Raw genomic sequence first — 20,262 nt, 5'->3', positions numbered from 1 at the left:
CTAACTATTATCGGCTATATTCGTGCATCTCTTTGTCTGTCGGTCCCCGTAGCGCATGTGTTGTTTAAGTAGCTCCGTGGTTCACCTGGTCCCACCCCTACGATGGGCACCCATCAGTAGGTAGACGGGACCAACCTATATATGTATAGGTGTATATATATATATATACAGGACTATAGCCTATAGACTCTGGCAGAGACGCCAGGGTGTGTGTATGTTCCTGTGTGCGCGTGTGTGTGGTCTTGGGTGAGTGAACGAGTGCATGCAATGAGTGAATGAGCGTGTGTTTGTGTGTGTGTGTGTGTGTGTGTGTGTGTGAGAGAGAGAGAGTGAGAGGGAGAGATTTAAAAAAGTCGAGAGCAGTTGTGGCTTTATATGTTTAGCTTGCGTTTCTCTTGTCGGACTGTATAAACTTATATTGTACATACTATATCGTTCTTTAAAAAAAACGTAACAAAAAGAAAAACAAACGCGTGTCCTTGGGGGTCCGCTCAGCGTTTGGGGGGGGGGGCGCTGCTACGTGTGTGTGTGTGTGTGTGTGTGTGTGTGTGTGTGTGTGTGTGTGTGTGTGTGTGTGTGTGTGTGTGTGTGTGATGTGTGAGTCGGTGCTGGGTCAAGGCTCGTGCCTCGTCCTGGTTGTTGTCGTAGTCGCTCGCTCGGTGGAACAGCAGGAGCCCCACTTTGCCGCGCTGAACCCTATGCCTCTGGGTCTCTCCGGGTTCCTCCTGAAACAGGGTCTCAGGTACACACCAACCCCCCCCCCCCCCCCCCATCTCCCCGCCTGCGCTGCCGTCGCCATGGGAACGCATTCGAACGCGGAGGAAGGGGTGAGGCAGAGAGTAGCAGCCTTTGAGTGTCTAGCCGGCGACACAGCGGTGGGGTCGGCGAATTACATTACACAAACTCTGCTAACGGGGCCTCAACTCTGGTTGTTGGGCGCCTTTGCGGTAATAAGCTGAGGAAGTGCGTCAGAGCCAGACGACCTACGCTCGTGAGTCGAACCAGGGTTGCGTAGTGGAGTCGGCCATGACTATACGGGACTCACAACCGACCTGCCTTCCCACAGCGGGTTTTGACTCCATTTTGGAATGCCTTTTAAAATGGCCGCCACGTCCAGGGTGAAACACCTTCTGCAGTGGAAGGCCTTAAAGGCTTCGTGATGCTTTGAGAGGCGGGAATGATGGCGTCGAAGGCTGCATGCGGTATGGATACGATAATCAGTTGTGGGGCGCCCGGATTATTTACTAAATCCTGTTATTTTTCATTGTGATGACTTGTAAACAGTAGGTGAGATTAGTGTTTAGAGAACTAACCAATGAATGAGGAGCACCAACAGCCCTGTTTGTTGGACCACTTGATCACAGTAAGGCATCGGTTAAGGCCTGACTCCCAATCCTGACTTGTGTGTGATAGTACCAAGTATCCGTGTGTGTGTTTGTTTGTGTGTGTGTGTGTGTGTGTGTGTGTTCCTTCCTCTGTCCTTCCTTCAATGTCAATCAGATGTCTCAATGGTTAGTCTGAGTTTAGACAAAAATACAAACAGACAAAGATTAAGACCCCCCCCCCCCCCTCCCACTCAACCTTGTGTGTGTGGACAGCACATCCTGTGGGCTTTGAGACCACCTTTTGTGAACCCCCCCCCCCCCCCCCCCCCCAAAAAAAATCTCCTTCCCACATGAAGAAAATGGCCGCGCTGGGACTGCTACTGACTGAGACAGGAAGACAAATTCAAAAGGAGTCAGTGCATTTTAAAACGGAAGAAAAAACAAAAGCAATACTCCAGTGGGCTTTCCCATGTGTTTCCACAGCAGGGGTTTCGGATGGACGATTAAGCCCCCCTCCCTCCCTCCCTCCCCCCTCCAACTCCACACCCCCTTCCGACAGATTCCAATGAGTCGGTCTTGTAGTTCAGCGGGAACTGGTTTCGTCGTGGAGCGTCTCGGTGGATTCTCTCCACGCCTCCTGCTGTGGTTCATTAAGTTAAACTCGGCTTATCCGCTCCTCTTCTCCGTAAACGCTAAATTGGTCTCAGAGTTCTGCTGACATCATTTGGACTCTGTGTGTGTGTGACTATGGACAGCGGAGAGCTTGCATGCGCAGTTTGTGTTGCTGTGCTTTGATGTCCACGTATGGTAATCCCAGCCCTCTTTCTCTCTCGATATCGTATGTCCTTGCATGTTTACTTTACCACTTATTTTCCTTCCCGAGTTAATAATAAGAAAGTGAGTGCCACTTCTATTCCCTCTTAAATAAAAAAAAGATATGATATATATATATATATATAAATATGAAAAGTATATAAAAAAAAAAGGTAACTTTCCATTTGCTATGCCTGCAGGTCAAACTTTGGACAGTATAGGTAACCAAAGAAAGAAGTTTAAATCGGGTTGCGTAGGAAAAAAAATAGAAAAAAGGAAAAATCTAACCGTAGGCAAAAAGGAAATTGAAAAATTGCTGTGTGCGTTTAGGAGGTTGAGGTACTGCCATCCATATGCCATGTAGATCTTTGATGTTCGCCAATATGTTACACAACATGTTCAGGTAACCGTTGGCCTTATAGATGTCCTCTACAGATAGAACATAGTGTGTACTTCAGAACAGCACAACGTAGCGCAACGTCTGTCTCGTGTCATACTGAAATATTCCTACCGTTATGTGTGTTGTGTCTTTTTGGCACTTTATCGTGTGACCTATGGGTGCATAGGTTAAATTTCTAATTACTTGGGTAATGTCATATATTTCTCTGTGAGTACAATTGCGAGGTACTGCTGCCTATGGATATAGATATGTACCTCTTCTAGCTCACCACATCCTTGGGTTACAAAACACCGTAGATATATAATAGAAGTATATGTTTTGAAATCCTGTATCAGATAAAAAGTTATATATATATATAAATATAAAAAACATATATCATATATGTGAAATACATAATTTTATTTTGAATGTCACCAATCCTTGAGGCTCTACCTCAAATATTTGTATTTCTGTATAGAAATGCAATTGGATTATAGTATATAGAAATATTAGCCATCGATAAAAGATCACTATTATATCATGAAGTGTATAACCTATGAATCAATAAATAAATGTAATTGTTGTTCGTGTTTTTATTCGCGAATTTACACACAAGTGCCTGTTTGAAAACCACAAGGTGGCACTGTGGAAGAATCAGGACATGATATTCCAACAATGATTTGTGGATGTCTGTCTGACACTCCATCATCCTGTCTTTCTATCTGCATCTCTGTGCTGCTGTCTGACTTTCTGTCCAACACTCTATCATCCTGTCGGTCTCTCTGAATCTCTGCTTGTCTGTCTGCCTCTCTGTACCTCTCTATTCATCTCTGTCTCTCTGCCCCTCTGTCTACCACACTATGTATACCTGTCTGCCTCTCAGACTGTCTGTCATTCGGTCTGTCTGTCTGTTTGTCAGCCTGCATTAGATCTGTGTCGAAACCTCACCTTTAAAAGAGAGATGCAATTATTTGATGGCCTCAAAAGGCGATCTGGTCTGGGGATGCGACAGAAATGATCAGTGGTAAGTTCTCGCTCGAGACTCTCGCACACACACACACACACACACACACACACACACACACACACACACACACACACACACACACACACACACACACACACACACACACACACACACACACACACACACACACACACACCCATATTGCATGGGAGTGATGTTATATGCTGCTTCATGCATTACGCAACAATGCAGAAGTGTATGATACCATTGCAGAAACAGGTCACACAAACACTCACGCATGGTGTCGGCTACAGCCGGGGGGGGGGGGTGGGGGGGGGCTCAATTGGGGGAACAGACCAATGGGATGTGAGCATGGTGAGGAAGCAGGACACAAACCCTGTCCTTATGTTTTACTCTCTCTCAGCGAGGATACAGCGAGGTCTAGTCCTGGTCGTTACCATCGCGTGCGTTCACTGTGTAGCCAATGATGGGCACTCCGTGTCCCCTCCACAGCTGAAATAAAACATGATTCCCCCAGCGCTACCCATGCTTCACTCAGAACCCCCAATGAGTGGTCCAGAACCAGCCCTTCCCCAGAGGGCAGCCACGGCGGCGAGGGGGGAGCCCAGGGGAGGCAAGCGGCAACCGACACAGGCTTGACAATAAAGTTTCTTTCAACGCGTCGGCCATCGAGGGGGTGTGGAGCCACAAAGACGTTTACAGCCAGAACGCCGTCCAGCACGGCCACTTATATAGGTTTTATGATATAATAATGTATCATTAATATACAGTGTGAGCGAAGAACAGCAGGGGATTGTGGGTCGTGAGTTTTTTTTTGAATACATTTCTTTTATATTTATGTAAAAATGAATGAGGTAAAATAAACCGATTGCCATTTTCATTACATGTAATCTTAAACGATATTCTGGCTTCTGCACTTTGAGTCCTTAGCGGTGCATATGGGTGAATAAACCCTTTAATTGGTCTGTGTGCTGCATAATTATTTCACTCCTTTAAAGGAGAAGGAGGAAGGGTGATTTTTATAAATCTTGGTGGCCGACTGCACATTACTTGGCTGTTATCCAGTCTCAGACTGGAGATCAGAAGCCATTCCTGATCTGGCCACCTTTGTCTAGAGACAGCGGTCATTCCAACCTGTCACATAATATCTCCTACTTCCATTATTGCAACCTAGCATTACATCGGTCAAAGAGGTAACTGTAAAACCAAAAGAGCTATACTTCATCTCACATTTTACAATTTCCATTAGAAGAGCTTCAACTGCCAAATTGCCAAGAGAGGGGGAAAAGCCATTGCTCTATGGCGAGAATGTAAAATACTACAGGCCTTGTTTTAACCTTCTGGTTGTGGGAGTTCCAAAATAAGAGAGGTCTTCTCTCTCCAAAAATGGAAGACGTGGGTGCACAAAACAGATGAGATGAAAGATGGGTGAAAACAATCATAAAATTTGGCACTGAACCAAGAAATCATCGAGTGTCAGAATTCAAATAAAGATGAACGTAGCGGCTTGTTGTGTGTGCGTGTCGGAGGTGTGGTGAGGCTGTTGCATTTCCGATGTTTACGACCATGGACACAGAAATACAGGCAGAGATGGTGACTTTGTGATGTAGGGCATGTACCCACATTAAAACTTAAAGTTTCACAGCGGGGAACCAATACCGATGTTGCCGGCACCACTACACAAACTCTGACTCCCGCGGCCACTGTTGTGGTGTGCTCCATAACCAAAGGTCAAAGGTCAATAGTGAGTGAAGTACGGTGAAGGGGAGCGGATGGGGGAGCTGTGAGATGTGTTAATCAACAAGCACACGATGCTTGTTAATTAACGCTCATTACCGTGAGTATGTTTGACGTTGTGTGAGACAGGTTGTTCTCACGGCTGCATGGAGAAATGTGTATGATCAGTGCAAGGATTCTATATAATTATGTCAGTAGACGTTTAAATTAACAAATCATAGGGCCATGTGACGGGGTCATTAATGAGATGATTAAATGATTAATCTCTCCTTTGTTTTGATTCAGGTTGATATGAATGCTCCTCGTTGAGGTTGATTCGTTACTTAGCAACAACTCAACAACGAATTAGCAACAAAACAACTCTTTCAGCAGTTCTCAGAGTTATGAAATGGATCGGGAAGATGGAGCAAATACTGATATAAACGACAAAGAACATCTTTATTCGTACCCCATATTAACTTGGATTGTTTCTGAAAGTACCAATGGTGTCCCACAGGACGTTTATAAAAAGACGCTTATAGTTGCTACGGTCCTCAGAGAAACGGCTATTGTGAAATTGCCCATCATTTACCCAGCGTTAAAAGCACTTTACGAACTGAGGGACGTGTGTTTAAGTGCAGGCGATAGCTCCTGTTAACTCTGTACTCCACCCACTCTCTGACCACGAGCAAGCGTTCCCCAGCGAGCTCAAGTGTTCCAGTCAGCCATCTTGACCCCGACCGCCCCGGTGGCGTCTTATCGACAGAACCGCAGTGTGTTTTTTCTTGTATACGTGTTTGTTTTGTGAGGGTGGAGAAGGCTGAACTTTGTCCTCAGATGGCCGTACACTTTCACCAAATCACCGCAGACATTTAGCAACCTCCACCGAACCGAATGCAGCTCAGGCAGATCAGCAACCCTGGGTAGTTCCACTCCACGTCGAGTAGCTAGCTACGCCTACGCCCACTGGATAGCTCCACCCCCTGGGTAGCTCCTCCCACTGGGCAGCTCCTCCCCCTGGGTAGCCCCACCCCCTTGGTAGCTCCACCTGCTGGGTGACCTCACTACCTGGGTAGCCCCTAATCAGCCGCCTGGGCCACCTGAAGCTGGTTAGCCTTATTGCACCAGACAGACCAAAGACACAGTGGAAGCATGCTGGTGAAGTATGTTTTGGACATGTAACATAAACATGCACCTATATAAATGAATATAGATAGGCCTTTATAAAACATGTTCATTTGAGGGCAACTGAGGTGTCCAGTGCTCATAGGCTCTGTTACATTAACTAGCTCGCATTTCACAAGAGTGTTCCCACAAGAGCCACAGCTAAACGTATTCGCATACTTGGGTCTAGACTCTCTCATTATATCTTTATGCTTTAGGGTTGTTGAATTTTTGAAAAAAAGATGTATAATGGATGACTCAATTCAATCAAACACCAAATGGGAAAGTGATATCAGTTTTGATGGGAGGGAGGTCATGCTGGAGCAATTTTGCAAACAACGGCAATTACTGCTCATAAAACAATCTGGTGTTGTCAAATACTCTTCCAGAGGAATAACTGCGATACATCAAGTCATCTTTAAGCCTTCCTCATGAGACTATTCTGAAGAAAAACTGTCGGCAAAAATAATGGTGAGTGCATATTTTTTTACTTCTACATTAGACATTGACGATTTGTAAGACATAAACAGAAGGAAAAAACAAACGAATGAGCATGCAGGAATATTGTCTTGCGGTCAGGAACTGTAAAAGGAGTATTTGTACTCTCGTTGCTGATCTTGGGGATCTTTCCGTCCTGGCCTAGGATTCGTTTATTGTGCTTAAGATTGGGGATTCAGATTGGCCGTGCAGCGTCTCTCGGAAAGCGACAGATCGCTATCTTTGTTTGTCTATGAACTGTTTGATTCCCATTTTCAAACACATCCCCTATATCTGTCTTGTGAGGTTATTAAAGTAGATAAACTACACTTTGAATATGGCCCAAACTTTATGTGCAATAAACGGTTTGTAAACATGGTCAAGGTCAAAATGGGCCTCACAATGACATTGCTGGTGTATCCCCCAAATGTTGTCTCCTAATGCACACAGTCATGTATATGCATACTAGGGAGGTCGACTTCTAGCTGAAATGGGATCCACAGTGATGAAAAACTATTTTGATCCTCTGTGGTATGGCCCGTTCGGGCTGGGTATGACTCGGAGAACGGTATATGTTCAGCACGTGGTTCAATCTAACAGAGACACAAGGTAAACAAGCTTGCATTCTGGAGGTGGTTCATCAAGCATCTCTCGAATACAGGTAAACAAACAATTATATTGGGAGTGGGCGGAATGGTAAATAAGGTAAACCTTTGGTCTGTCTTGGCTTAAGTGGAAATGACAAAGTGGCCATGTTTGAAGTCTTGAACTTATCTACTTATCTACATTATTAAAACCTTATATGGTGTTTTCCATTCTGTGATGAAGAAACAATTCATAACTGTGGTTAGCTTGAAACATGTCAAACAGAAATAGCATAGACCAAAATAATTTACATCAACAGTCTACCTGTAAGTGTCGCCGAGCAAGTTGCCTAACCTCTATCTCATCATTAATGTCATGGATGAAAGAATCTGCTTCATGACTGAGTAGTAGTAATAGTACCTTGGTTATTTGGAGTTAGAACTGCACAAGGTTTTGAAACCTAACCAAGTAACTGCAGTACAAATGGTACATATACGTTTGAATACAAGTAGCTGCTGCTATAAAAAGTATTTCAGTGGGCAAATTTTTCAAAGCTAAATGGAATGTTTTTAAAAAGCTAATTCCAATGACTTGTGTCTCATTTGACTGTCTTCATACACTACATTTCCATGACTGTCTTAACTAAATATCCATGAACAAATATGCGCAACTGAATACACCAAATATTAACGTCTGTCTAATACACCAAATAGACACGACTGTCTTAATTCAACAAATATACACGATTGTTCTAATACACCAAATATACACGACTGTCTTAATACACCAAATATACACGACTGTATATTTTCAGTTCTTTGTCTTTTATACAAATGAGTCCTTGACTCTATAATTGAATCCCCTGCTGTTATTCTTGATGAGCTCAGTGCCTCAACTACACCCAAGAGACCACATCCTCCTCACATTCTCATACATGTCTCTCTAGGTCTGCATGTGGATTTGGGAAGTTCAGTTGAAACTAGGACAAGAATTCCTGTTCTAGGAATTTCATCAGCGAGCCGAAAAGACCCATTTCAGATTAATGGGAAATATAATGTGATGCCGGCTGTAGAAGCCAATAACTTGCTTTTTGAAAACATTAGTTTTTTCGGTCAACTGCAATCTCAAAAGAAGGGCATTATTTTCATTCCATAGGGGAGAGGAATACCTATTGTGATTGACAGGCCCCTCATAAATGCACTTTGGATGTAGATTGTTTTTAACATGGGGGGAGGGGGTTGTGATTCTACAATGAATTCGAAACGGTCAGACTGCCCAGTTTTGTATCAGCCACTGAAGAGTTTGTTATTAATAGCGTTGGTTAAAATTATAGCGAGGCAATTTATTTTTAGATTGCAATGTGTTTTTATGGCTGTTGAATGGCTCACTAGCTTAAGAACTGGCCCTGCGCTCCAGATTAGGAACAAACAGCTCAAAGGCACCCGTGCTCTATTCATTTCTACGCAGCAATAAAATGTTCAATTAAGGATAAATGGAGCTATTTCCTAATTGGGAAATTGATTGAGACTTGTCTAAGGATGCACAGGCTGCTCTCCTCTCCAGCCTTTCTGACGTGTGTAAGGACCAGGATTGATACGACCTCTCTCTTTCATTCCGCTTCACTCGCTTGACACTTAATCGCACATTGTCACTTCTCTGCTTTCAGCAAACAGTGAAAGAACGTATTGATGGTGGTTGTAATCTATAAAAGAAAAACAAAATGGGGTATCAGCCCTGTTAATAGTGTGTGTGTGTGTGTGTGTGTGTGTGTGTGTGTGTGTGTGTGTGTGTGTGTGTGTGTGTGTGTGTGTGTGTGTGTGTGTGTGTGTGTGTGTGTGTGTGTGTGTGTGTGTGTCCGACTAAATTCATGTAGTTAATTGTGTTGTCATAAAAAAACTGTATAACTATGTCATGGTGTGCACTGGCCTGTTGTCTTAATCTGGTTTTAGCTTAGAATAGTAGCATTGCACTCCTATGCTACTTGGAAAATGGGCTTCTGGCTAAGTGAGTTGCAAACTAGCCCTTAATATCGGGAATCAGACATGACAATTATATTCTGCAATTAGTGATTGTGAGTCTGTGCACATGCGAGTGCGTGTGTGGTCACTGTCTTCACTGGGGGAAGATTTTTTATCATAATTAATGGACAGTCACACTGATGGATTTGCCGAATAATTGTTAGGAAGACATTTTGGAAACTAATTAGTAAGGATGAGGTCATCACTTCACTGTGTGCTGCGCTCTGTTAACCACACGGTAGAGAACGAGTTGAAACCAAATCATCTCGCCGTTGATATCACTTCTTGTGCCTCCAACAATTACCTTCCTTTGCTTTGTTTAATTACTTAGAGCAGATAAAGAGATGAGGATGATGGATAAGAAAGATGGATTGATGGATGGATAAGAGTTTTAGACCCAAGATGCTGTCTGTGTTACTGTCACAACAGGTAAATGGGCCTTGGTGGTGATCCAACCATGGCAATTTACAGCAATAACAGCCCATATCAAATCCCTTCATGTCACTTAATGTACGCACTTATATGTTGCAATAAAAAGCAGTACTTAGCATTGTTTAGCATCTCATCCTAGCTATCTTTGTTGTGCATGGGGAATGGGTCAACCCAGCTATTGTTCATTATTGGCACTTGGTTCTATGAACATCCTTACTGTACCGACAGTGATCTATAGTTGTTTCTCTTTCTTCTGACAAATAAACTTATTGCAAGACGCTTTGGATAAAAGTATCTGCTAAATGCTCTGAATGTAATCATAATAATAATAAATTACATTTATATAGCGCTTAATATGGTACTCTAAGACGCTTTACATATTGCCCTATCAAAACTATGTAACAGACATATAATAAAACAGACTAGGATTAAAAGAAAAGCAGAGATTAAACATGAAGAATGAAGTTAAACATAAATAATAATAAGAATAAGGATAAAAATAATAAGAACAAGAATAATGTAATGTCCAATACATTCATTTTGGTTGTTAATCGTGCATCAGAGCCTCAATGCTGAAGAACAGAGAGCCACATGGCAAGGACCACTTCCCCTACGTGACCCCCCATGAAAGCAGCCGACTCAAAAGAAGGACGCGATCACACAGAGATATTGAACCACGCTGGCACGACTTCTTCGGGACGACTCGAGTCCCACGCTATCTACTGAACGCCTGCGTTATTGAATTAACACGCCGATTGATTACCCCTCCTCTATCTGATCCCCCCCACCTTGCCCCCCCCCCCCAGCGCGGGCGAGATCAACGCACGTTCCTCATCTCATGTTTGTTTGTGTTCAACGCGGACGCTGCCCGCCACATTGTAAGCGGCCAGCGTACAGTCGTGTTCCCTAACCCCGCTTTTGCTGTCGCTGATTGAACAAGCATATGAAACGTTTGTATGCGAGGACACAGAGAACACAGAGGGGCATGTTGCGGGGCGGCGGTCGACAGCATCTGTCCGCCGCGGTGATGGGGCCCGGTTCGGCTCTATCCTCGCTCCAGACGGGCCCTCCCGCTCCTCCGTGGGCCTCTGTCGCCGGAACACTGGAATAACAAGTGATTCTGGGCCGCGTTCCAACCGACGCGCGCGGGCTTCCCGGACGGGCCTCGCCAGGAGGCCAGCGCAGGCTCGGTATCAGCGGTGTGAGCAGGGAGGCTAAAGAGGCTGTAAGCCCGGGCGCCAGCCGTCACGGCGCCTGTGTGCTTAACGACGGCACAAAACCAATCGTTTTGTCACACCGGATCATTGGGTTTGTGCGTCGTATTGTGGAAGTCCCTCGGACGTAGTGTGTGTGTTCCTGGCGAGAGGAATGCAGCCGTTTAGCCTGTTGTAGGGTTATGGTTATTGACGCGCTGAGCGCATCCGTTTGCATAAGTTTGAGGTAACAGCTGGTGAGGTCCGGGGGTAATGAAAGGCCGTACCGATTACAGTACATGAAGATGTACCGATTGAGGGAATCCATTTGAGATTGTTATTTCTCTGAACGCCGCACAACCGCTAGTGATGGTATGTCTGCAGCGCGCTGATCATTTGTCGGAATTCCCAATAATTCCCTTGATTCTAATTAAAAGCGTTCCCTAATGAGATACAAGCTATATCTTTCACACGGTTGCCAAGGTGATGATGAGTAGTTTCCTCCTCTCCTTATTACAGTGAAGAATCCCTCAACACGTATATTTGTAACCATGTTTACGACATTACTTGCTTGTCTATGCCCAGTATCCCCGTATAAAGTGTCCCCCACAAATCCCTCTCTCCCCCTTCCCTCCCCCATACCGCTCTACCCTCTCACAACAGCCGTCGTCTGCGTAAGCCACAGAGTCCTATAAACGGGAAGGCGTTCACACACACACACGGGTTCAAGCACTGCGTCTGTGGCATAGCTCTCCCGCCTCCATAAATGTCGATATGGCGTATAAAAAATAAATAAGTGGCCTTGACTGCAGCGCCGTAAATATAATGTGGTGTGTGTGCGTACCTGTGCCAGGTGTGATGGAGTGTGCCATTACCCCAGGCTTCCGGAGCCAACTTCAGACAGCCAGCACCCTCACTCCCTCACCCCCTCCCCACTCCCCTCACCCCCTCCCCACCCCTCCTCCCCCACCTCTGCAACCTGCAGCTCCAGCTTCCACCACAGCCCCTACCCCCCTCGTCCCTCCTCCTCACCCCTCTCTCTCTCCCCCCCCTTCGCCCTCCTCCCCCCTCCACCCAAACCTCTGCAACTGGCAGCTCCGTCTCCGCCTTCCACCACAGCCCCCACCGTGTTGGGGGCGAGGAGCAGGGCGCGGCCCCTGCCTCCCTGCCCACCAGAAGCCCCTTACACATCTGAGCGCTAACTAGTAACTTAAACTAAGTAGCAGCAGGGGGGTGGAGTCTGATTAGCACACCCCTCACAGCCGTAGTGCACCTGCTGCTTTTGTACTATACATGAACGCACACAATCACCTTGTAGAGTGAGGTCATATATTCAGTGTGAACAACGTTCACGCTGAACAGGTGATCCGATTTGCCACCATCTCCTGTGTGTGTGTGTGTGTGTGTGTGTGTGTGTGTGTGTGTGTGTGTGTGTGTGTGTGTGTGTGTGTGTGTGTGTGTGTGTGTGTGTGTGTGTGTGTGTGTGTGTGTGTGTGTGTGTGTGTGTGTGTGTGTGTGCTCATAATAAGAATCCAGTGCTCTGTACTCATTATTGATTTATTCACTCGGAGGTTGTTTGATATGTTTTCGGCCCTTGATGGAAACACTTGCGCTTCATGTGCTCATCAGCCTAACAAGCCTCAGGGTTGGGTTCACGTTTGTTTCATATCTGGCCCCAGAACCACAATGTTAAAAGACGTACGTTCAGGACAGACCGTTCAGGACAAAGAACAAAGTTGAATGAACACAGAAACACGATAAAAGAGGCAAGAGGACCGGCCTAGGCCGGTGAGTAACATGATTAATTAATGCTTCATGAACTGTGCTGAATGTTTCTGTATCGTTGGGGTTGTTATTGAGTTCATTGCTTTGAATAAACTTTACAGTTAACTTGCATACCGTCTAGCATTTGCATCTTTCAAAAGATGCGCCATCAAGTCTCCTCGTCTGACCTCGAGTTATACATTGATTCAATACGACAGGGCAGCGTGACGTCCCAGCATGCACCTCTGCTCTGACCACACCTGTTCATTGTGTGGAGGAGTGATGGATGAGTGGGAGCGCAAAACACAATTCGGCCGACGTAAAGGCTTTGCCCGATCGCACGATGGAGAAGCCTTCAGACTCGAGGACAATGCTGTTGGGGAACTATAATAGTGAGAGAGTCTACAAAGCCGCTCCATGGAACAAAACAGTTTGCACAAAGTTGCCATCATAGATTTTTTGAAGGGGGGTAAACGTTTCCGATCTGTAGTCTGGTGGACCATTTGTATGTGTACTTTCTTTCACCCAGCGTGGGTTTCTACACAGTGCCATCCTCATGGAAACCAGGACTCAGCCCGCCGTTCACTGATGATCCCCTCAGTGGAGGTCATGGATACACTGGAAAATGAATGTGAGCATATTTTGACACCTCACCCGTTAGCGTTATAATGGCTGACCGACACATTTCGATGAATGGCTCAGAAATGTCTCTGTGCCTTTGCCCTCAGCAGTCGCTTGGAAGGACGACGGGTTTGCTCTAGTCCTGGTCAATGGGATCATTTGGAAATAAATGGTCTTACTTCCATTTCATAATTGAAGCCAATTTAATGAAAAGCTCATATTTTCAGCCATTGTAGAAAAGGAGATTGGAAAAAAAAAGATAAAAAGGAAAGAATCCTAATTCTTCTGTTTCCCGTTCTTGCCATTAGAGTAAATTTGACTCAAACAGAAGGCTTACACCTGTGGTGTCTATTGTTTGCATTGACAGGGGAAGGGGACGCTATATATTATCACCTTGGCCTTGAAAAACAGCCCGTATCTCATGATTTAGGCATGTTTCAATCGAAGCAAGGGGATTACTGCTCATTATGGTTCTGTCAGGAATCACTCCATAGATTGAACCATTTATTTCACGTATTGTTACTACACTTTAGTTTGGCGGTACGGTTCGGGTGCTCCCTGCTGTAGGATATTAAAGTATGACTCAGATGTCAGATACAGAACGTATCACACCAGGGAGCACTATACATGTACCCCCTCTGACGTACCTCATGGGGAACATCTGAGGTACCCCCATGGGGTCCATCAGATATCTCCAGCCCTTGTGTAGGTCACAGACGATACAGAGCGGAGCCAAAGCAGGTGGAGGCTGCGGTGTTGGTGGGGGTATTCTGCTCGGTACAGTTGACTTCGCAGAGTGTGTGTTTGAGATGGACGGTCTTAGTTGGACGGCCTTTCAGTGTGCCTGCATCTGATTGGACGGCGTGAGCTGTCAGCGGACAGGCAGCGAATGACTAGAGTGTCCTGCAAGAAGTAGCAACGGACATTTTTACAACACTTGGAGAAACCTAAAACAGGTAAAGCGTTTGTATCATCATAATGATCATCCTCATTATCACCACAGCTTTTTCCCTCCATTTAGTCTGTCCTTAAGCCGAGGTGGATGTAGCTCTACATCTTGAAATGAATGAATGAATGATCTTTATTGTCAATGTACAAGTACAGCGAAATTTGGGTGCTTAAAAAGACAGGACTAGGAACAAATATAAACAATATATACATTATGATTAAAAGCTAAACCTATTCTGTACACAATTGATAAATAAACTATAGGCTACTGTTGCTTTCTAAGCTAACAACCATTTTGTAGGCATAAAAACTTAAACGTAATACCCATTTAATATAAATAAAAGTAAAAACTGAGTTGAAGTGCAGGTGAATGTCTTGTAAACAGGATACCCAATATTATATGTGTGGATATATATGTAGATATAGTGGTGGTAGGGTGATAATGCTCCTCAGGTTTCTTTGCTTGGTCTGTTTATATTTTATCTTCAAGTCAACCTGAGCTTATGACGGCGTCCCGGCCAGCGTCCAAGCCAACACAAAGGTCAGACAGATTACCAGACTAATGCCACGCTGTCAGCCCCTTCGTTTCCCCTATCACCAGCCGGTACTCGGATCATTTTGGAGATCCAAAGGCCGTTATCAGTATGTGCAGACCAAAACGCCTCTGGACTCAATTGGACAGACCTCCAACCAATCAGTTTTACACAAATGTGTGCCACATCAGAAGCACCTACATGGTTTTGTAATACACACACACACACACACACACACACACACACACACACACACACACACACACACACACACACACACACACACACACACACACACACACACACACACACACACACACACACACACACACACACACACACAACATTCTCCTGAATGACCACACAGTCATACACAACAGTGAACCTTGCGGACGGCCAATCGATGGCCACTAAAGAGTGGTCTCAAGGTCAATCGCGACATAAGCACTATTGACCTGTTTGTTGTTTGTGTAATTGAGAGTAAGAGTATTCACGAAAAAAATAAAAAAGCCCAATTAATGCATTATGACTGGCGAGTAAACAAAGTGGCCCTTCCAAAATTTTCCATCAATAAGTCATGAGAAATGGCTATCAATGCACTGTTTGATAGCTTTGGGGCAAACACTGGCTGTCAGGTTTGAAGAAAAGCAGCTCTCTGTGAGGAAGGGGTGAAAAAGGAGTCTCTCTCTCTCTCTCTCTCTCTCTCTCTCTCTCTCTCTCTCGCACTCTACTTCCACCTCTGAGTCAGTTTGGAGGCCACGCTCTGTGTAAAATATATATTTTTTATTACTTACCGCCCATGACTTCGACACCATCCTCGGATTGCTTCCAGTAATCACAGCTCTATTTATTTTGCCTATTAGTCTCTATTTGTGTAACACATTTTAAAAGCACTTCATATAGCCCCATTTCATGATTCCCGCGCTTGGGATGATGATGGTTATGATGGTGATTACATCGCGGCGTGTGGGAACACGAGGTGATGCTATCACACTTCTCACTCTTGGCTAATGGCCACTTGTGTTGTGTGTCAGTGCTCTCCTCGTGAAGAGTCTACCGTCGCCCTGGGTGTCTGACCCCCTGAATTAACAGAGTCATCAGACCATTATCTGCGCTTCAGGGCTCACACTTCCTCTGATTCGCTCACTTGTCTGCTCAGAGCCTAATGATCAGTTCAGAGAGAAACGCCGGTGATTGGGAACTTTTAAGCACATTTCCTGAGTGCCGTTTGTGAAAGCGGCTGTGATGCTGGTCATTTATTTCGGAGATTAGACCTTTGCTGCTTATCGTTGTTATTAGACGTGATGAATGTAATGGATCTCACCTGTGTTTTCAATGATGTGTTTAGCGATGCGCTATTAAATACCAATCAAGATCAGACACAATCTGAGTAACCTTTTATTAACCCCAGCTTTAGTCTCCATATCTCTTCCTGCCTTTTGACCTCTGTTGACCCCTAAATGATTTTCTAGAGGCGTGCATCTACCAGATAATGAAGCTCATTCAAGCAATGGACACAATGGAAGCAGCCTCCTTTAATGCTGCTTCTGGTTTTAAATGTTAATGTTATGATCCCATAGGTATCATAAACCTTCCCAACAAAGTCATTGAATGTAATTAAAAGCGATCACTTGTTGGGTTAAGTTTCGAATGTCAAAGAGACATTGCCTCCAAATATGTCTTCGAGAGTCATTTGAAAGATCGTGTTGTATTTTAATGCTGTGCTATGGAGATGGAGGCTATTGATGCTACTACCTTTTTGGATAATTCTGAGAAGAACGGTTGTGTTTTTCGTACCTATATATTTTTAGCCAACAGGTGAGCTTAGTCAAATTCACGAAGCTCTTCTTGATGAAACATACCAGGTAACCCTGAAATACAAATACCAAAAATATTATGTCTAAGTGCCAATTTAGATCTATCCGCTAAAAATGTGTGGCTCTTATATAGCTTCCTGCTAACTTTGAGGTTATTTTGGAGCACACTTCACATTCAGGTATTCTGTGTTCATTCTTGCATTGCTGGAAACAACTACATTTATTATGCATTTGATATTTGACAAAAGTCAAATCTTCTCATCTCCTGGTTTTTATCGTGGCATCTGCAGGGTTTCAGAAAAACAATTTTTTTTGCAACCGTGTTGTGTGTGTGTTTGTTTATATAGATGGCAGGCAGTAAAGATTTGTATTCATGAGTATACATAGTACAGAACATGACAACTTAAAGTTAAACTCTATAATCTTTTGTTTAATAATTCCTTTTACCGTTTTTTATAAATTGCATCTAAGTTTAAACTCACTGGCTTTTTGTGAATCATGAAGAGTATTTTGGGCTTCAATATGTGGATGAATTACGGTTTAAAAGTTCATTCTGGACATTTGGTAGGTTAGGATCTGTGAACTTGTTTGTCTCTTTATTCACTGGACTACCATTTATTGTAATATGAAAGTTTTGTCTATTTATAATCTATTGGTGGTTCTTTGATTGATTTTTAATTACAGAATCTTTCAATTTGGAATTGAAAGTGCTATGCTACTCAACAATTAAATTGAAGCAGAACTTCAATTTCAGATAAGTGATTGTGGAAATGTGGGTGTTACAGTTCATAGAGATAAGTACACACACAAGACGTGGAATCACTTTTAAAACTTTGAACAAGGAAATTACAGATTAGTTAGTTTGACCTAAATCCTTTTTCTCTTTTTCTCTTTCAATAGTTTGGGAAATCTGGCTTCACAGGCCAGACCAAGCCACAAGCAATGATTTTAGACTCATTGTCTAGTTTATCCTGAAAGTATTTAATCTTATTTCATTGCACAAAAAGTAAATGCAAAGCACTTCAAGCTGAGAATGGAGTTAAAAAGTGTGCTATAGAAATGGGTGTCATATTATGGTCATATGATAATATTACCACCATGTTATTCCATTATGCTGGGAATGAACCAATTAATTAACCCATGCGTAGGTTAACCCCTTACATAAATAGTGAGTGACTGAATCCTGAGATAATCTTCCCTATTCTTTTTGCAATTAATAATGCTTTCCATGAAGAAACGAACCACGCGTGCGACTGTTCATTGTGATACATTAACTCTGACACACGGGCCATATTTTCATTAATTAAACATGTCTGTGTGATAAGTCCTTCTGCGAGAGAGGTCCTTCTAACCCTAGACCATGGGCGTCCACAATATATTTTTGTCACATAATTTAATTAGAAAATGATAAATGCCCGGCAGGGTGTCTAAGCATCTGCCAAAGGTCATGGGTGGCCTACTTCTTGGCTTATTACAAAACACGTTTTAATTCAGCAGACATTTCTAAGGGCTATATCGGGATGTTCGGTTTAGCACAGATTGCCCACGGTCTTTCATATGCTTAAGCTTAGTTCATGGAGATGAATGAAGAACTAGTCAATAACGACACTTTCCTGATGAAGTTGTCCAAATAGGTTGTTTTTATGTCGATGTCTCAATACAGTGACCGCTGGTGACCGACGGCATGTTTCTAATGAGTTGTGTTTGTTTGACTTCAAGCTGGTTCTTTCTTTTCGCAGTGCAATCATGAAATTGCCAACACTAGTCGGTCCCCACCAAAACATTTTTACAAATTCTGGCTTCCACTTCCCTTGCAGAAGGGTTCATAATTTAAAACCATTTTGATATAATATTATAACTTTCTGTCATAACAGTTTAGGTAAAATCATGAATAGATGTTTAATGATGATCATTAGGATTCTGCACAAGGCTCGTGAGAATGGGGGAGAATCTCGCAGCCCGACCATGAATCAGATGGTTCCTCTGGCTGCTGGAGGGATCCACAGAATACCTAACACCGTATCGGATCCCTTTGACCAGGAACCAGTCTCTGGGTCACAGCAATCTCTCTCTGTCTCTGTCTCTGTCTCTGTCTCATTCTCTGAACATTTTACAGGCTCTCATCACTCTTCTCCCACCAACCTTCTGAACATCAGAGTCCCCAGAAAGGAAGGAGTACGATAGGGGGAGTGCTGACGGGGGTATTGCCAAACTTGGTTTTAACACTGAAATCCTGCAACTTGGAGAGAAAGAAGTTCTGTGGAAATGCAATAGCAGATAGTCATAGTGATGGAGTTGATATTCTGCTGTTTTGTCTTACATCAAACTTTTCATACTGATTATAGTTGCATCCTCTTCGTTTTCGATTTCCTTTTCATAATAAATGCATGTTTATGTTTGCATTTGGGATGAGATGTTTTCTTATGAACGCATTCAGTAAATACTTTCCAGAGCAGTAGTTTGAACTGTTAATCCAATTAACGCTTACTTGTCAAAACATTTGGCTAATTAACTCTGTATTCCTGCATTAATGAGACCATATATAGCCAATGTGGGCGAGATCATTTTGTTATAAATGCATTCTACAGATTTATTGAAGGCCTACAGTAAATAACTTCCAGTAGTTTGGGCTGTTAATCCTGTTTACTTTTACTAACCAAACGTCTAATTATCTCCATATACCTGCACCAATGAGACCCTAATGGAACATTTGAAAGTTAACAAATGTTAACTGCAAATTAAGGTCTCTCACTCCATCCCTTTTCTTTCTTCTTTTGTTCCTTTGGTTCTTTCTTTATTTCTCTCGCTCTTTCTATTCTTTTTTGCTTCTTTCTCCTTTTCTTTTCCTTACTCGCTCTCCTTCTCTCTCTCTTTCGCTGTCCGTCAAACCACATATAGGGGATAAAGTTGTGTGGGATGGATATGTGCACTTAGCTGTTGACAGCCACTTCACACCCGATCTCTATGTGACGGGTGCGACGTCGTGGACCAGTTCAGTAGTCTGTATAAGCCTCGTGCTGGGTTACAACTCTATGAAATAAACATTAAGTAGTGGAGAACCAAGTGGCATGTTCACATATTCAACGGCACCCAGGTCCGGGAGGACGGACATCGATGGCCTAATAAACGGTATTAAGTGACGAGATATAAACCCTGTTATCTGAATCCTTCTTAAGTTCTTATTAACACCTGCAGTGGACGTGAACACCAACTCGGCCGTTTGGTAACTTAAGTCTGCAAACCTAAATCTCTATCACTATATGAGCAAACCGGATTCAAGTAGTTTTCACCCTGTTCTGTGTGTTCTGTAAAAGAGGTGCTTCTTCCGAGCTCATTATTCTACCGTTTGACAACGTTGTAGCGCTTTGCTGAATCACAAACTTCATCATGGAAAACTGGTTCCTGGTGTAATCAGGCGTGACCTTTCTGGTGATTAATGCGCTCACGTTCTAGTCAATGGAAATAGCTAAAATGTTGAATCTGCACCCA

At 43.6% G+C, this 20,262-nt stretch overlaps 1 long non-coding RNA gene across 1 annotated transcript; it reads left to right on the top strand.

The window, feature by feature from the left end:
* Window positions 1-6,320: 6,320 nt before the first annotated feature.
* On the top strand, window positions 6,321-19,326 carry LOC130403999 (uncharacterized). The gene is made up of 3 exons (XR_008904138.1): window positions 6,321-6,384; window positions 6,775-6,856; window positions 18,890-19,326. It is a non-coding gene; the product is annotated as an uncharacterized LOC130403999 (long non-coding RNA).
* Window positions 19,327-20,262: the final 936 nt, after the last annotated feature.

The sequence above is a fragment of the Gadus chalcogrammus genome, chromosome 14, assembly GCF_026213295.1.
Source record: "Gadus chalcogrammus isolate NIFS_2021 chromosome 14, NIFS_Gcha_1.0, whole genome shotgun sequence".
NCBI lineage: Eukaryota > Metazoa > Chordata > Actinopteri > Gadiformes > Gadidae > Gadus > Gadus chalcogrammus.
This window is presented reverse-complemented; position numbering and strand designations above follow the sequence as displayed.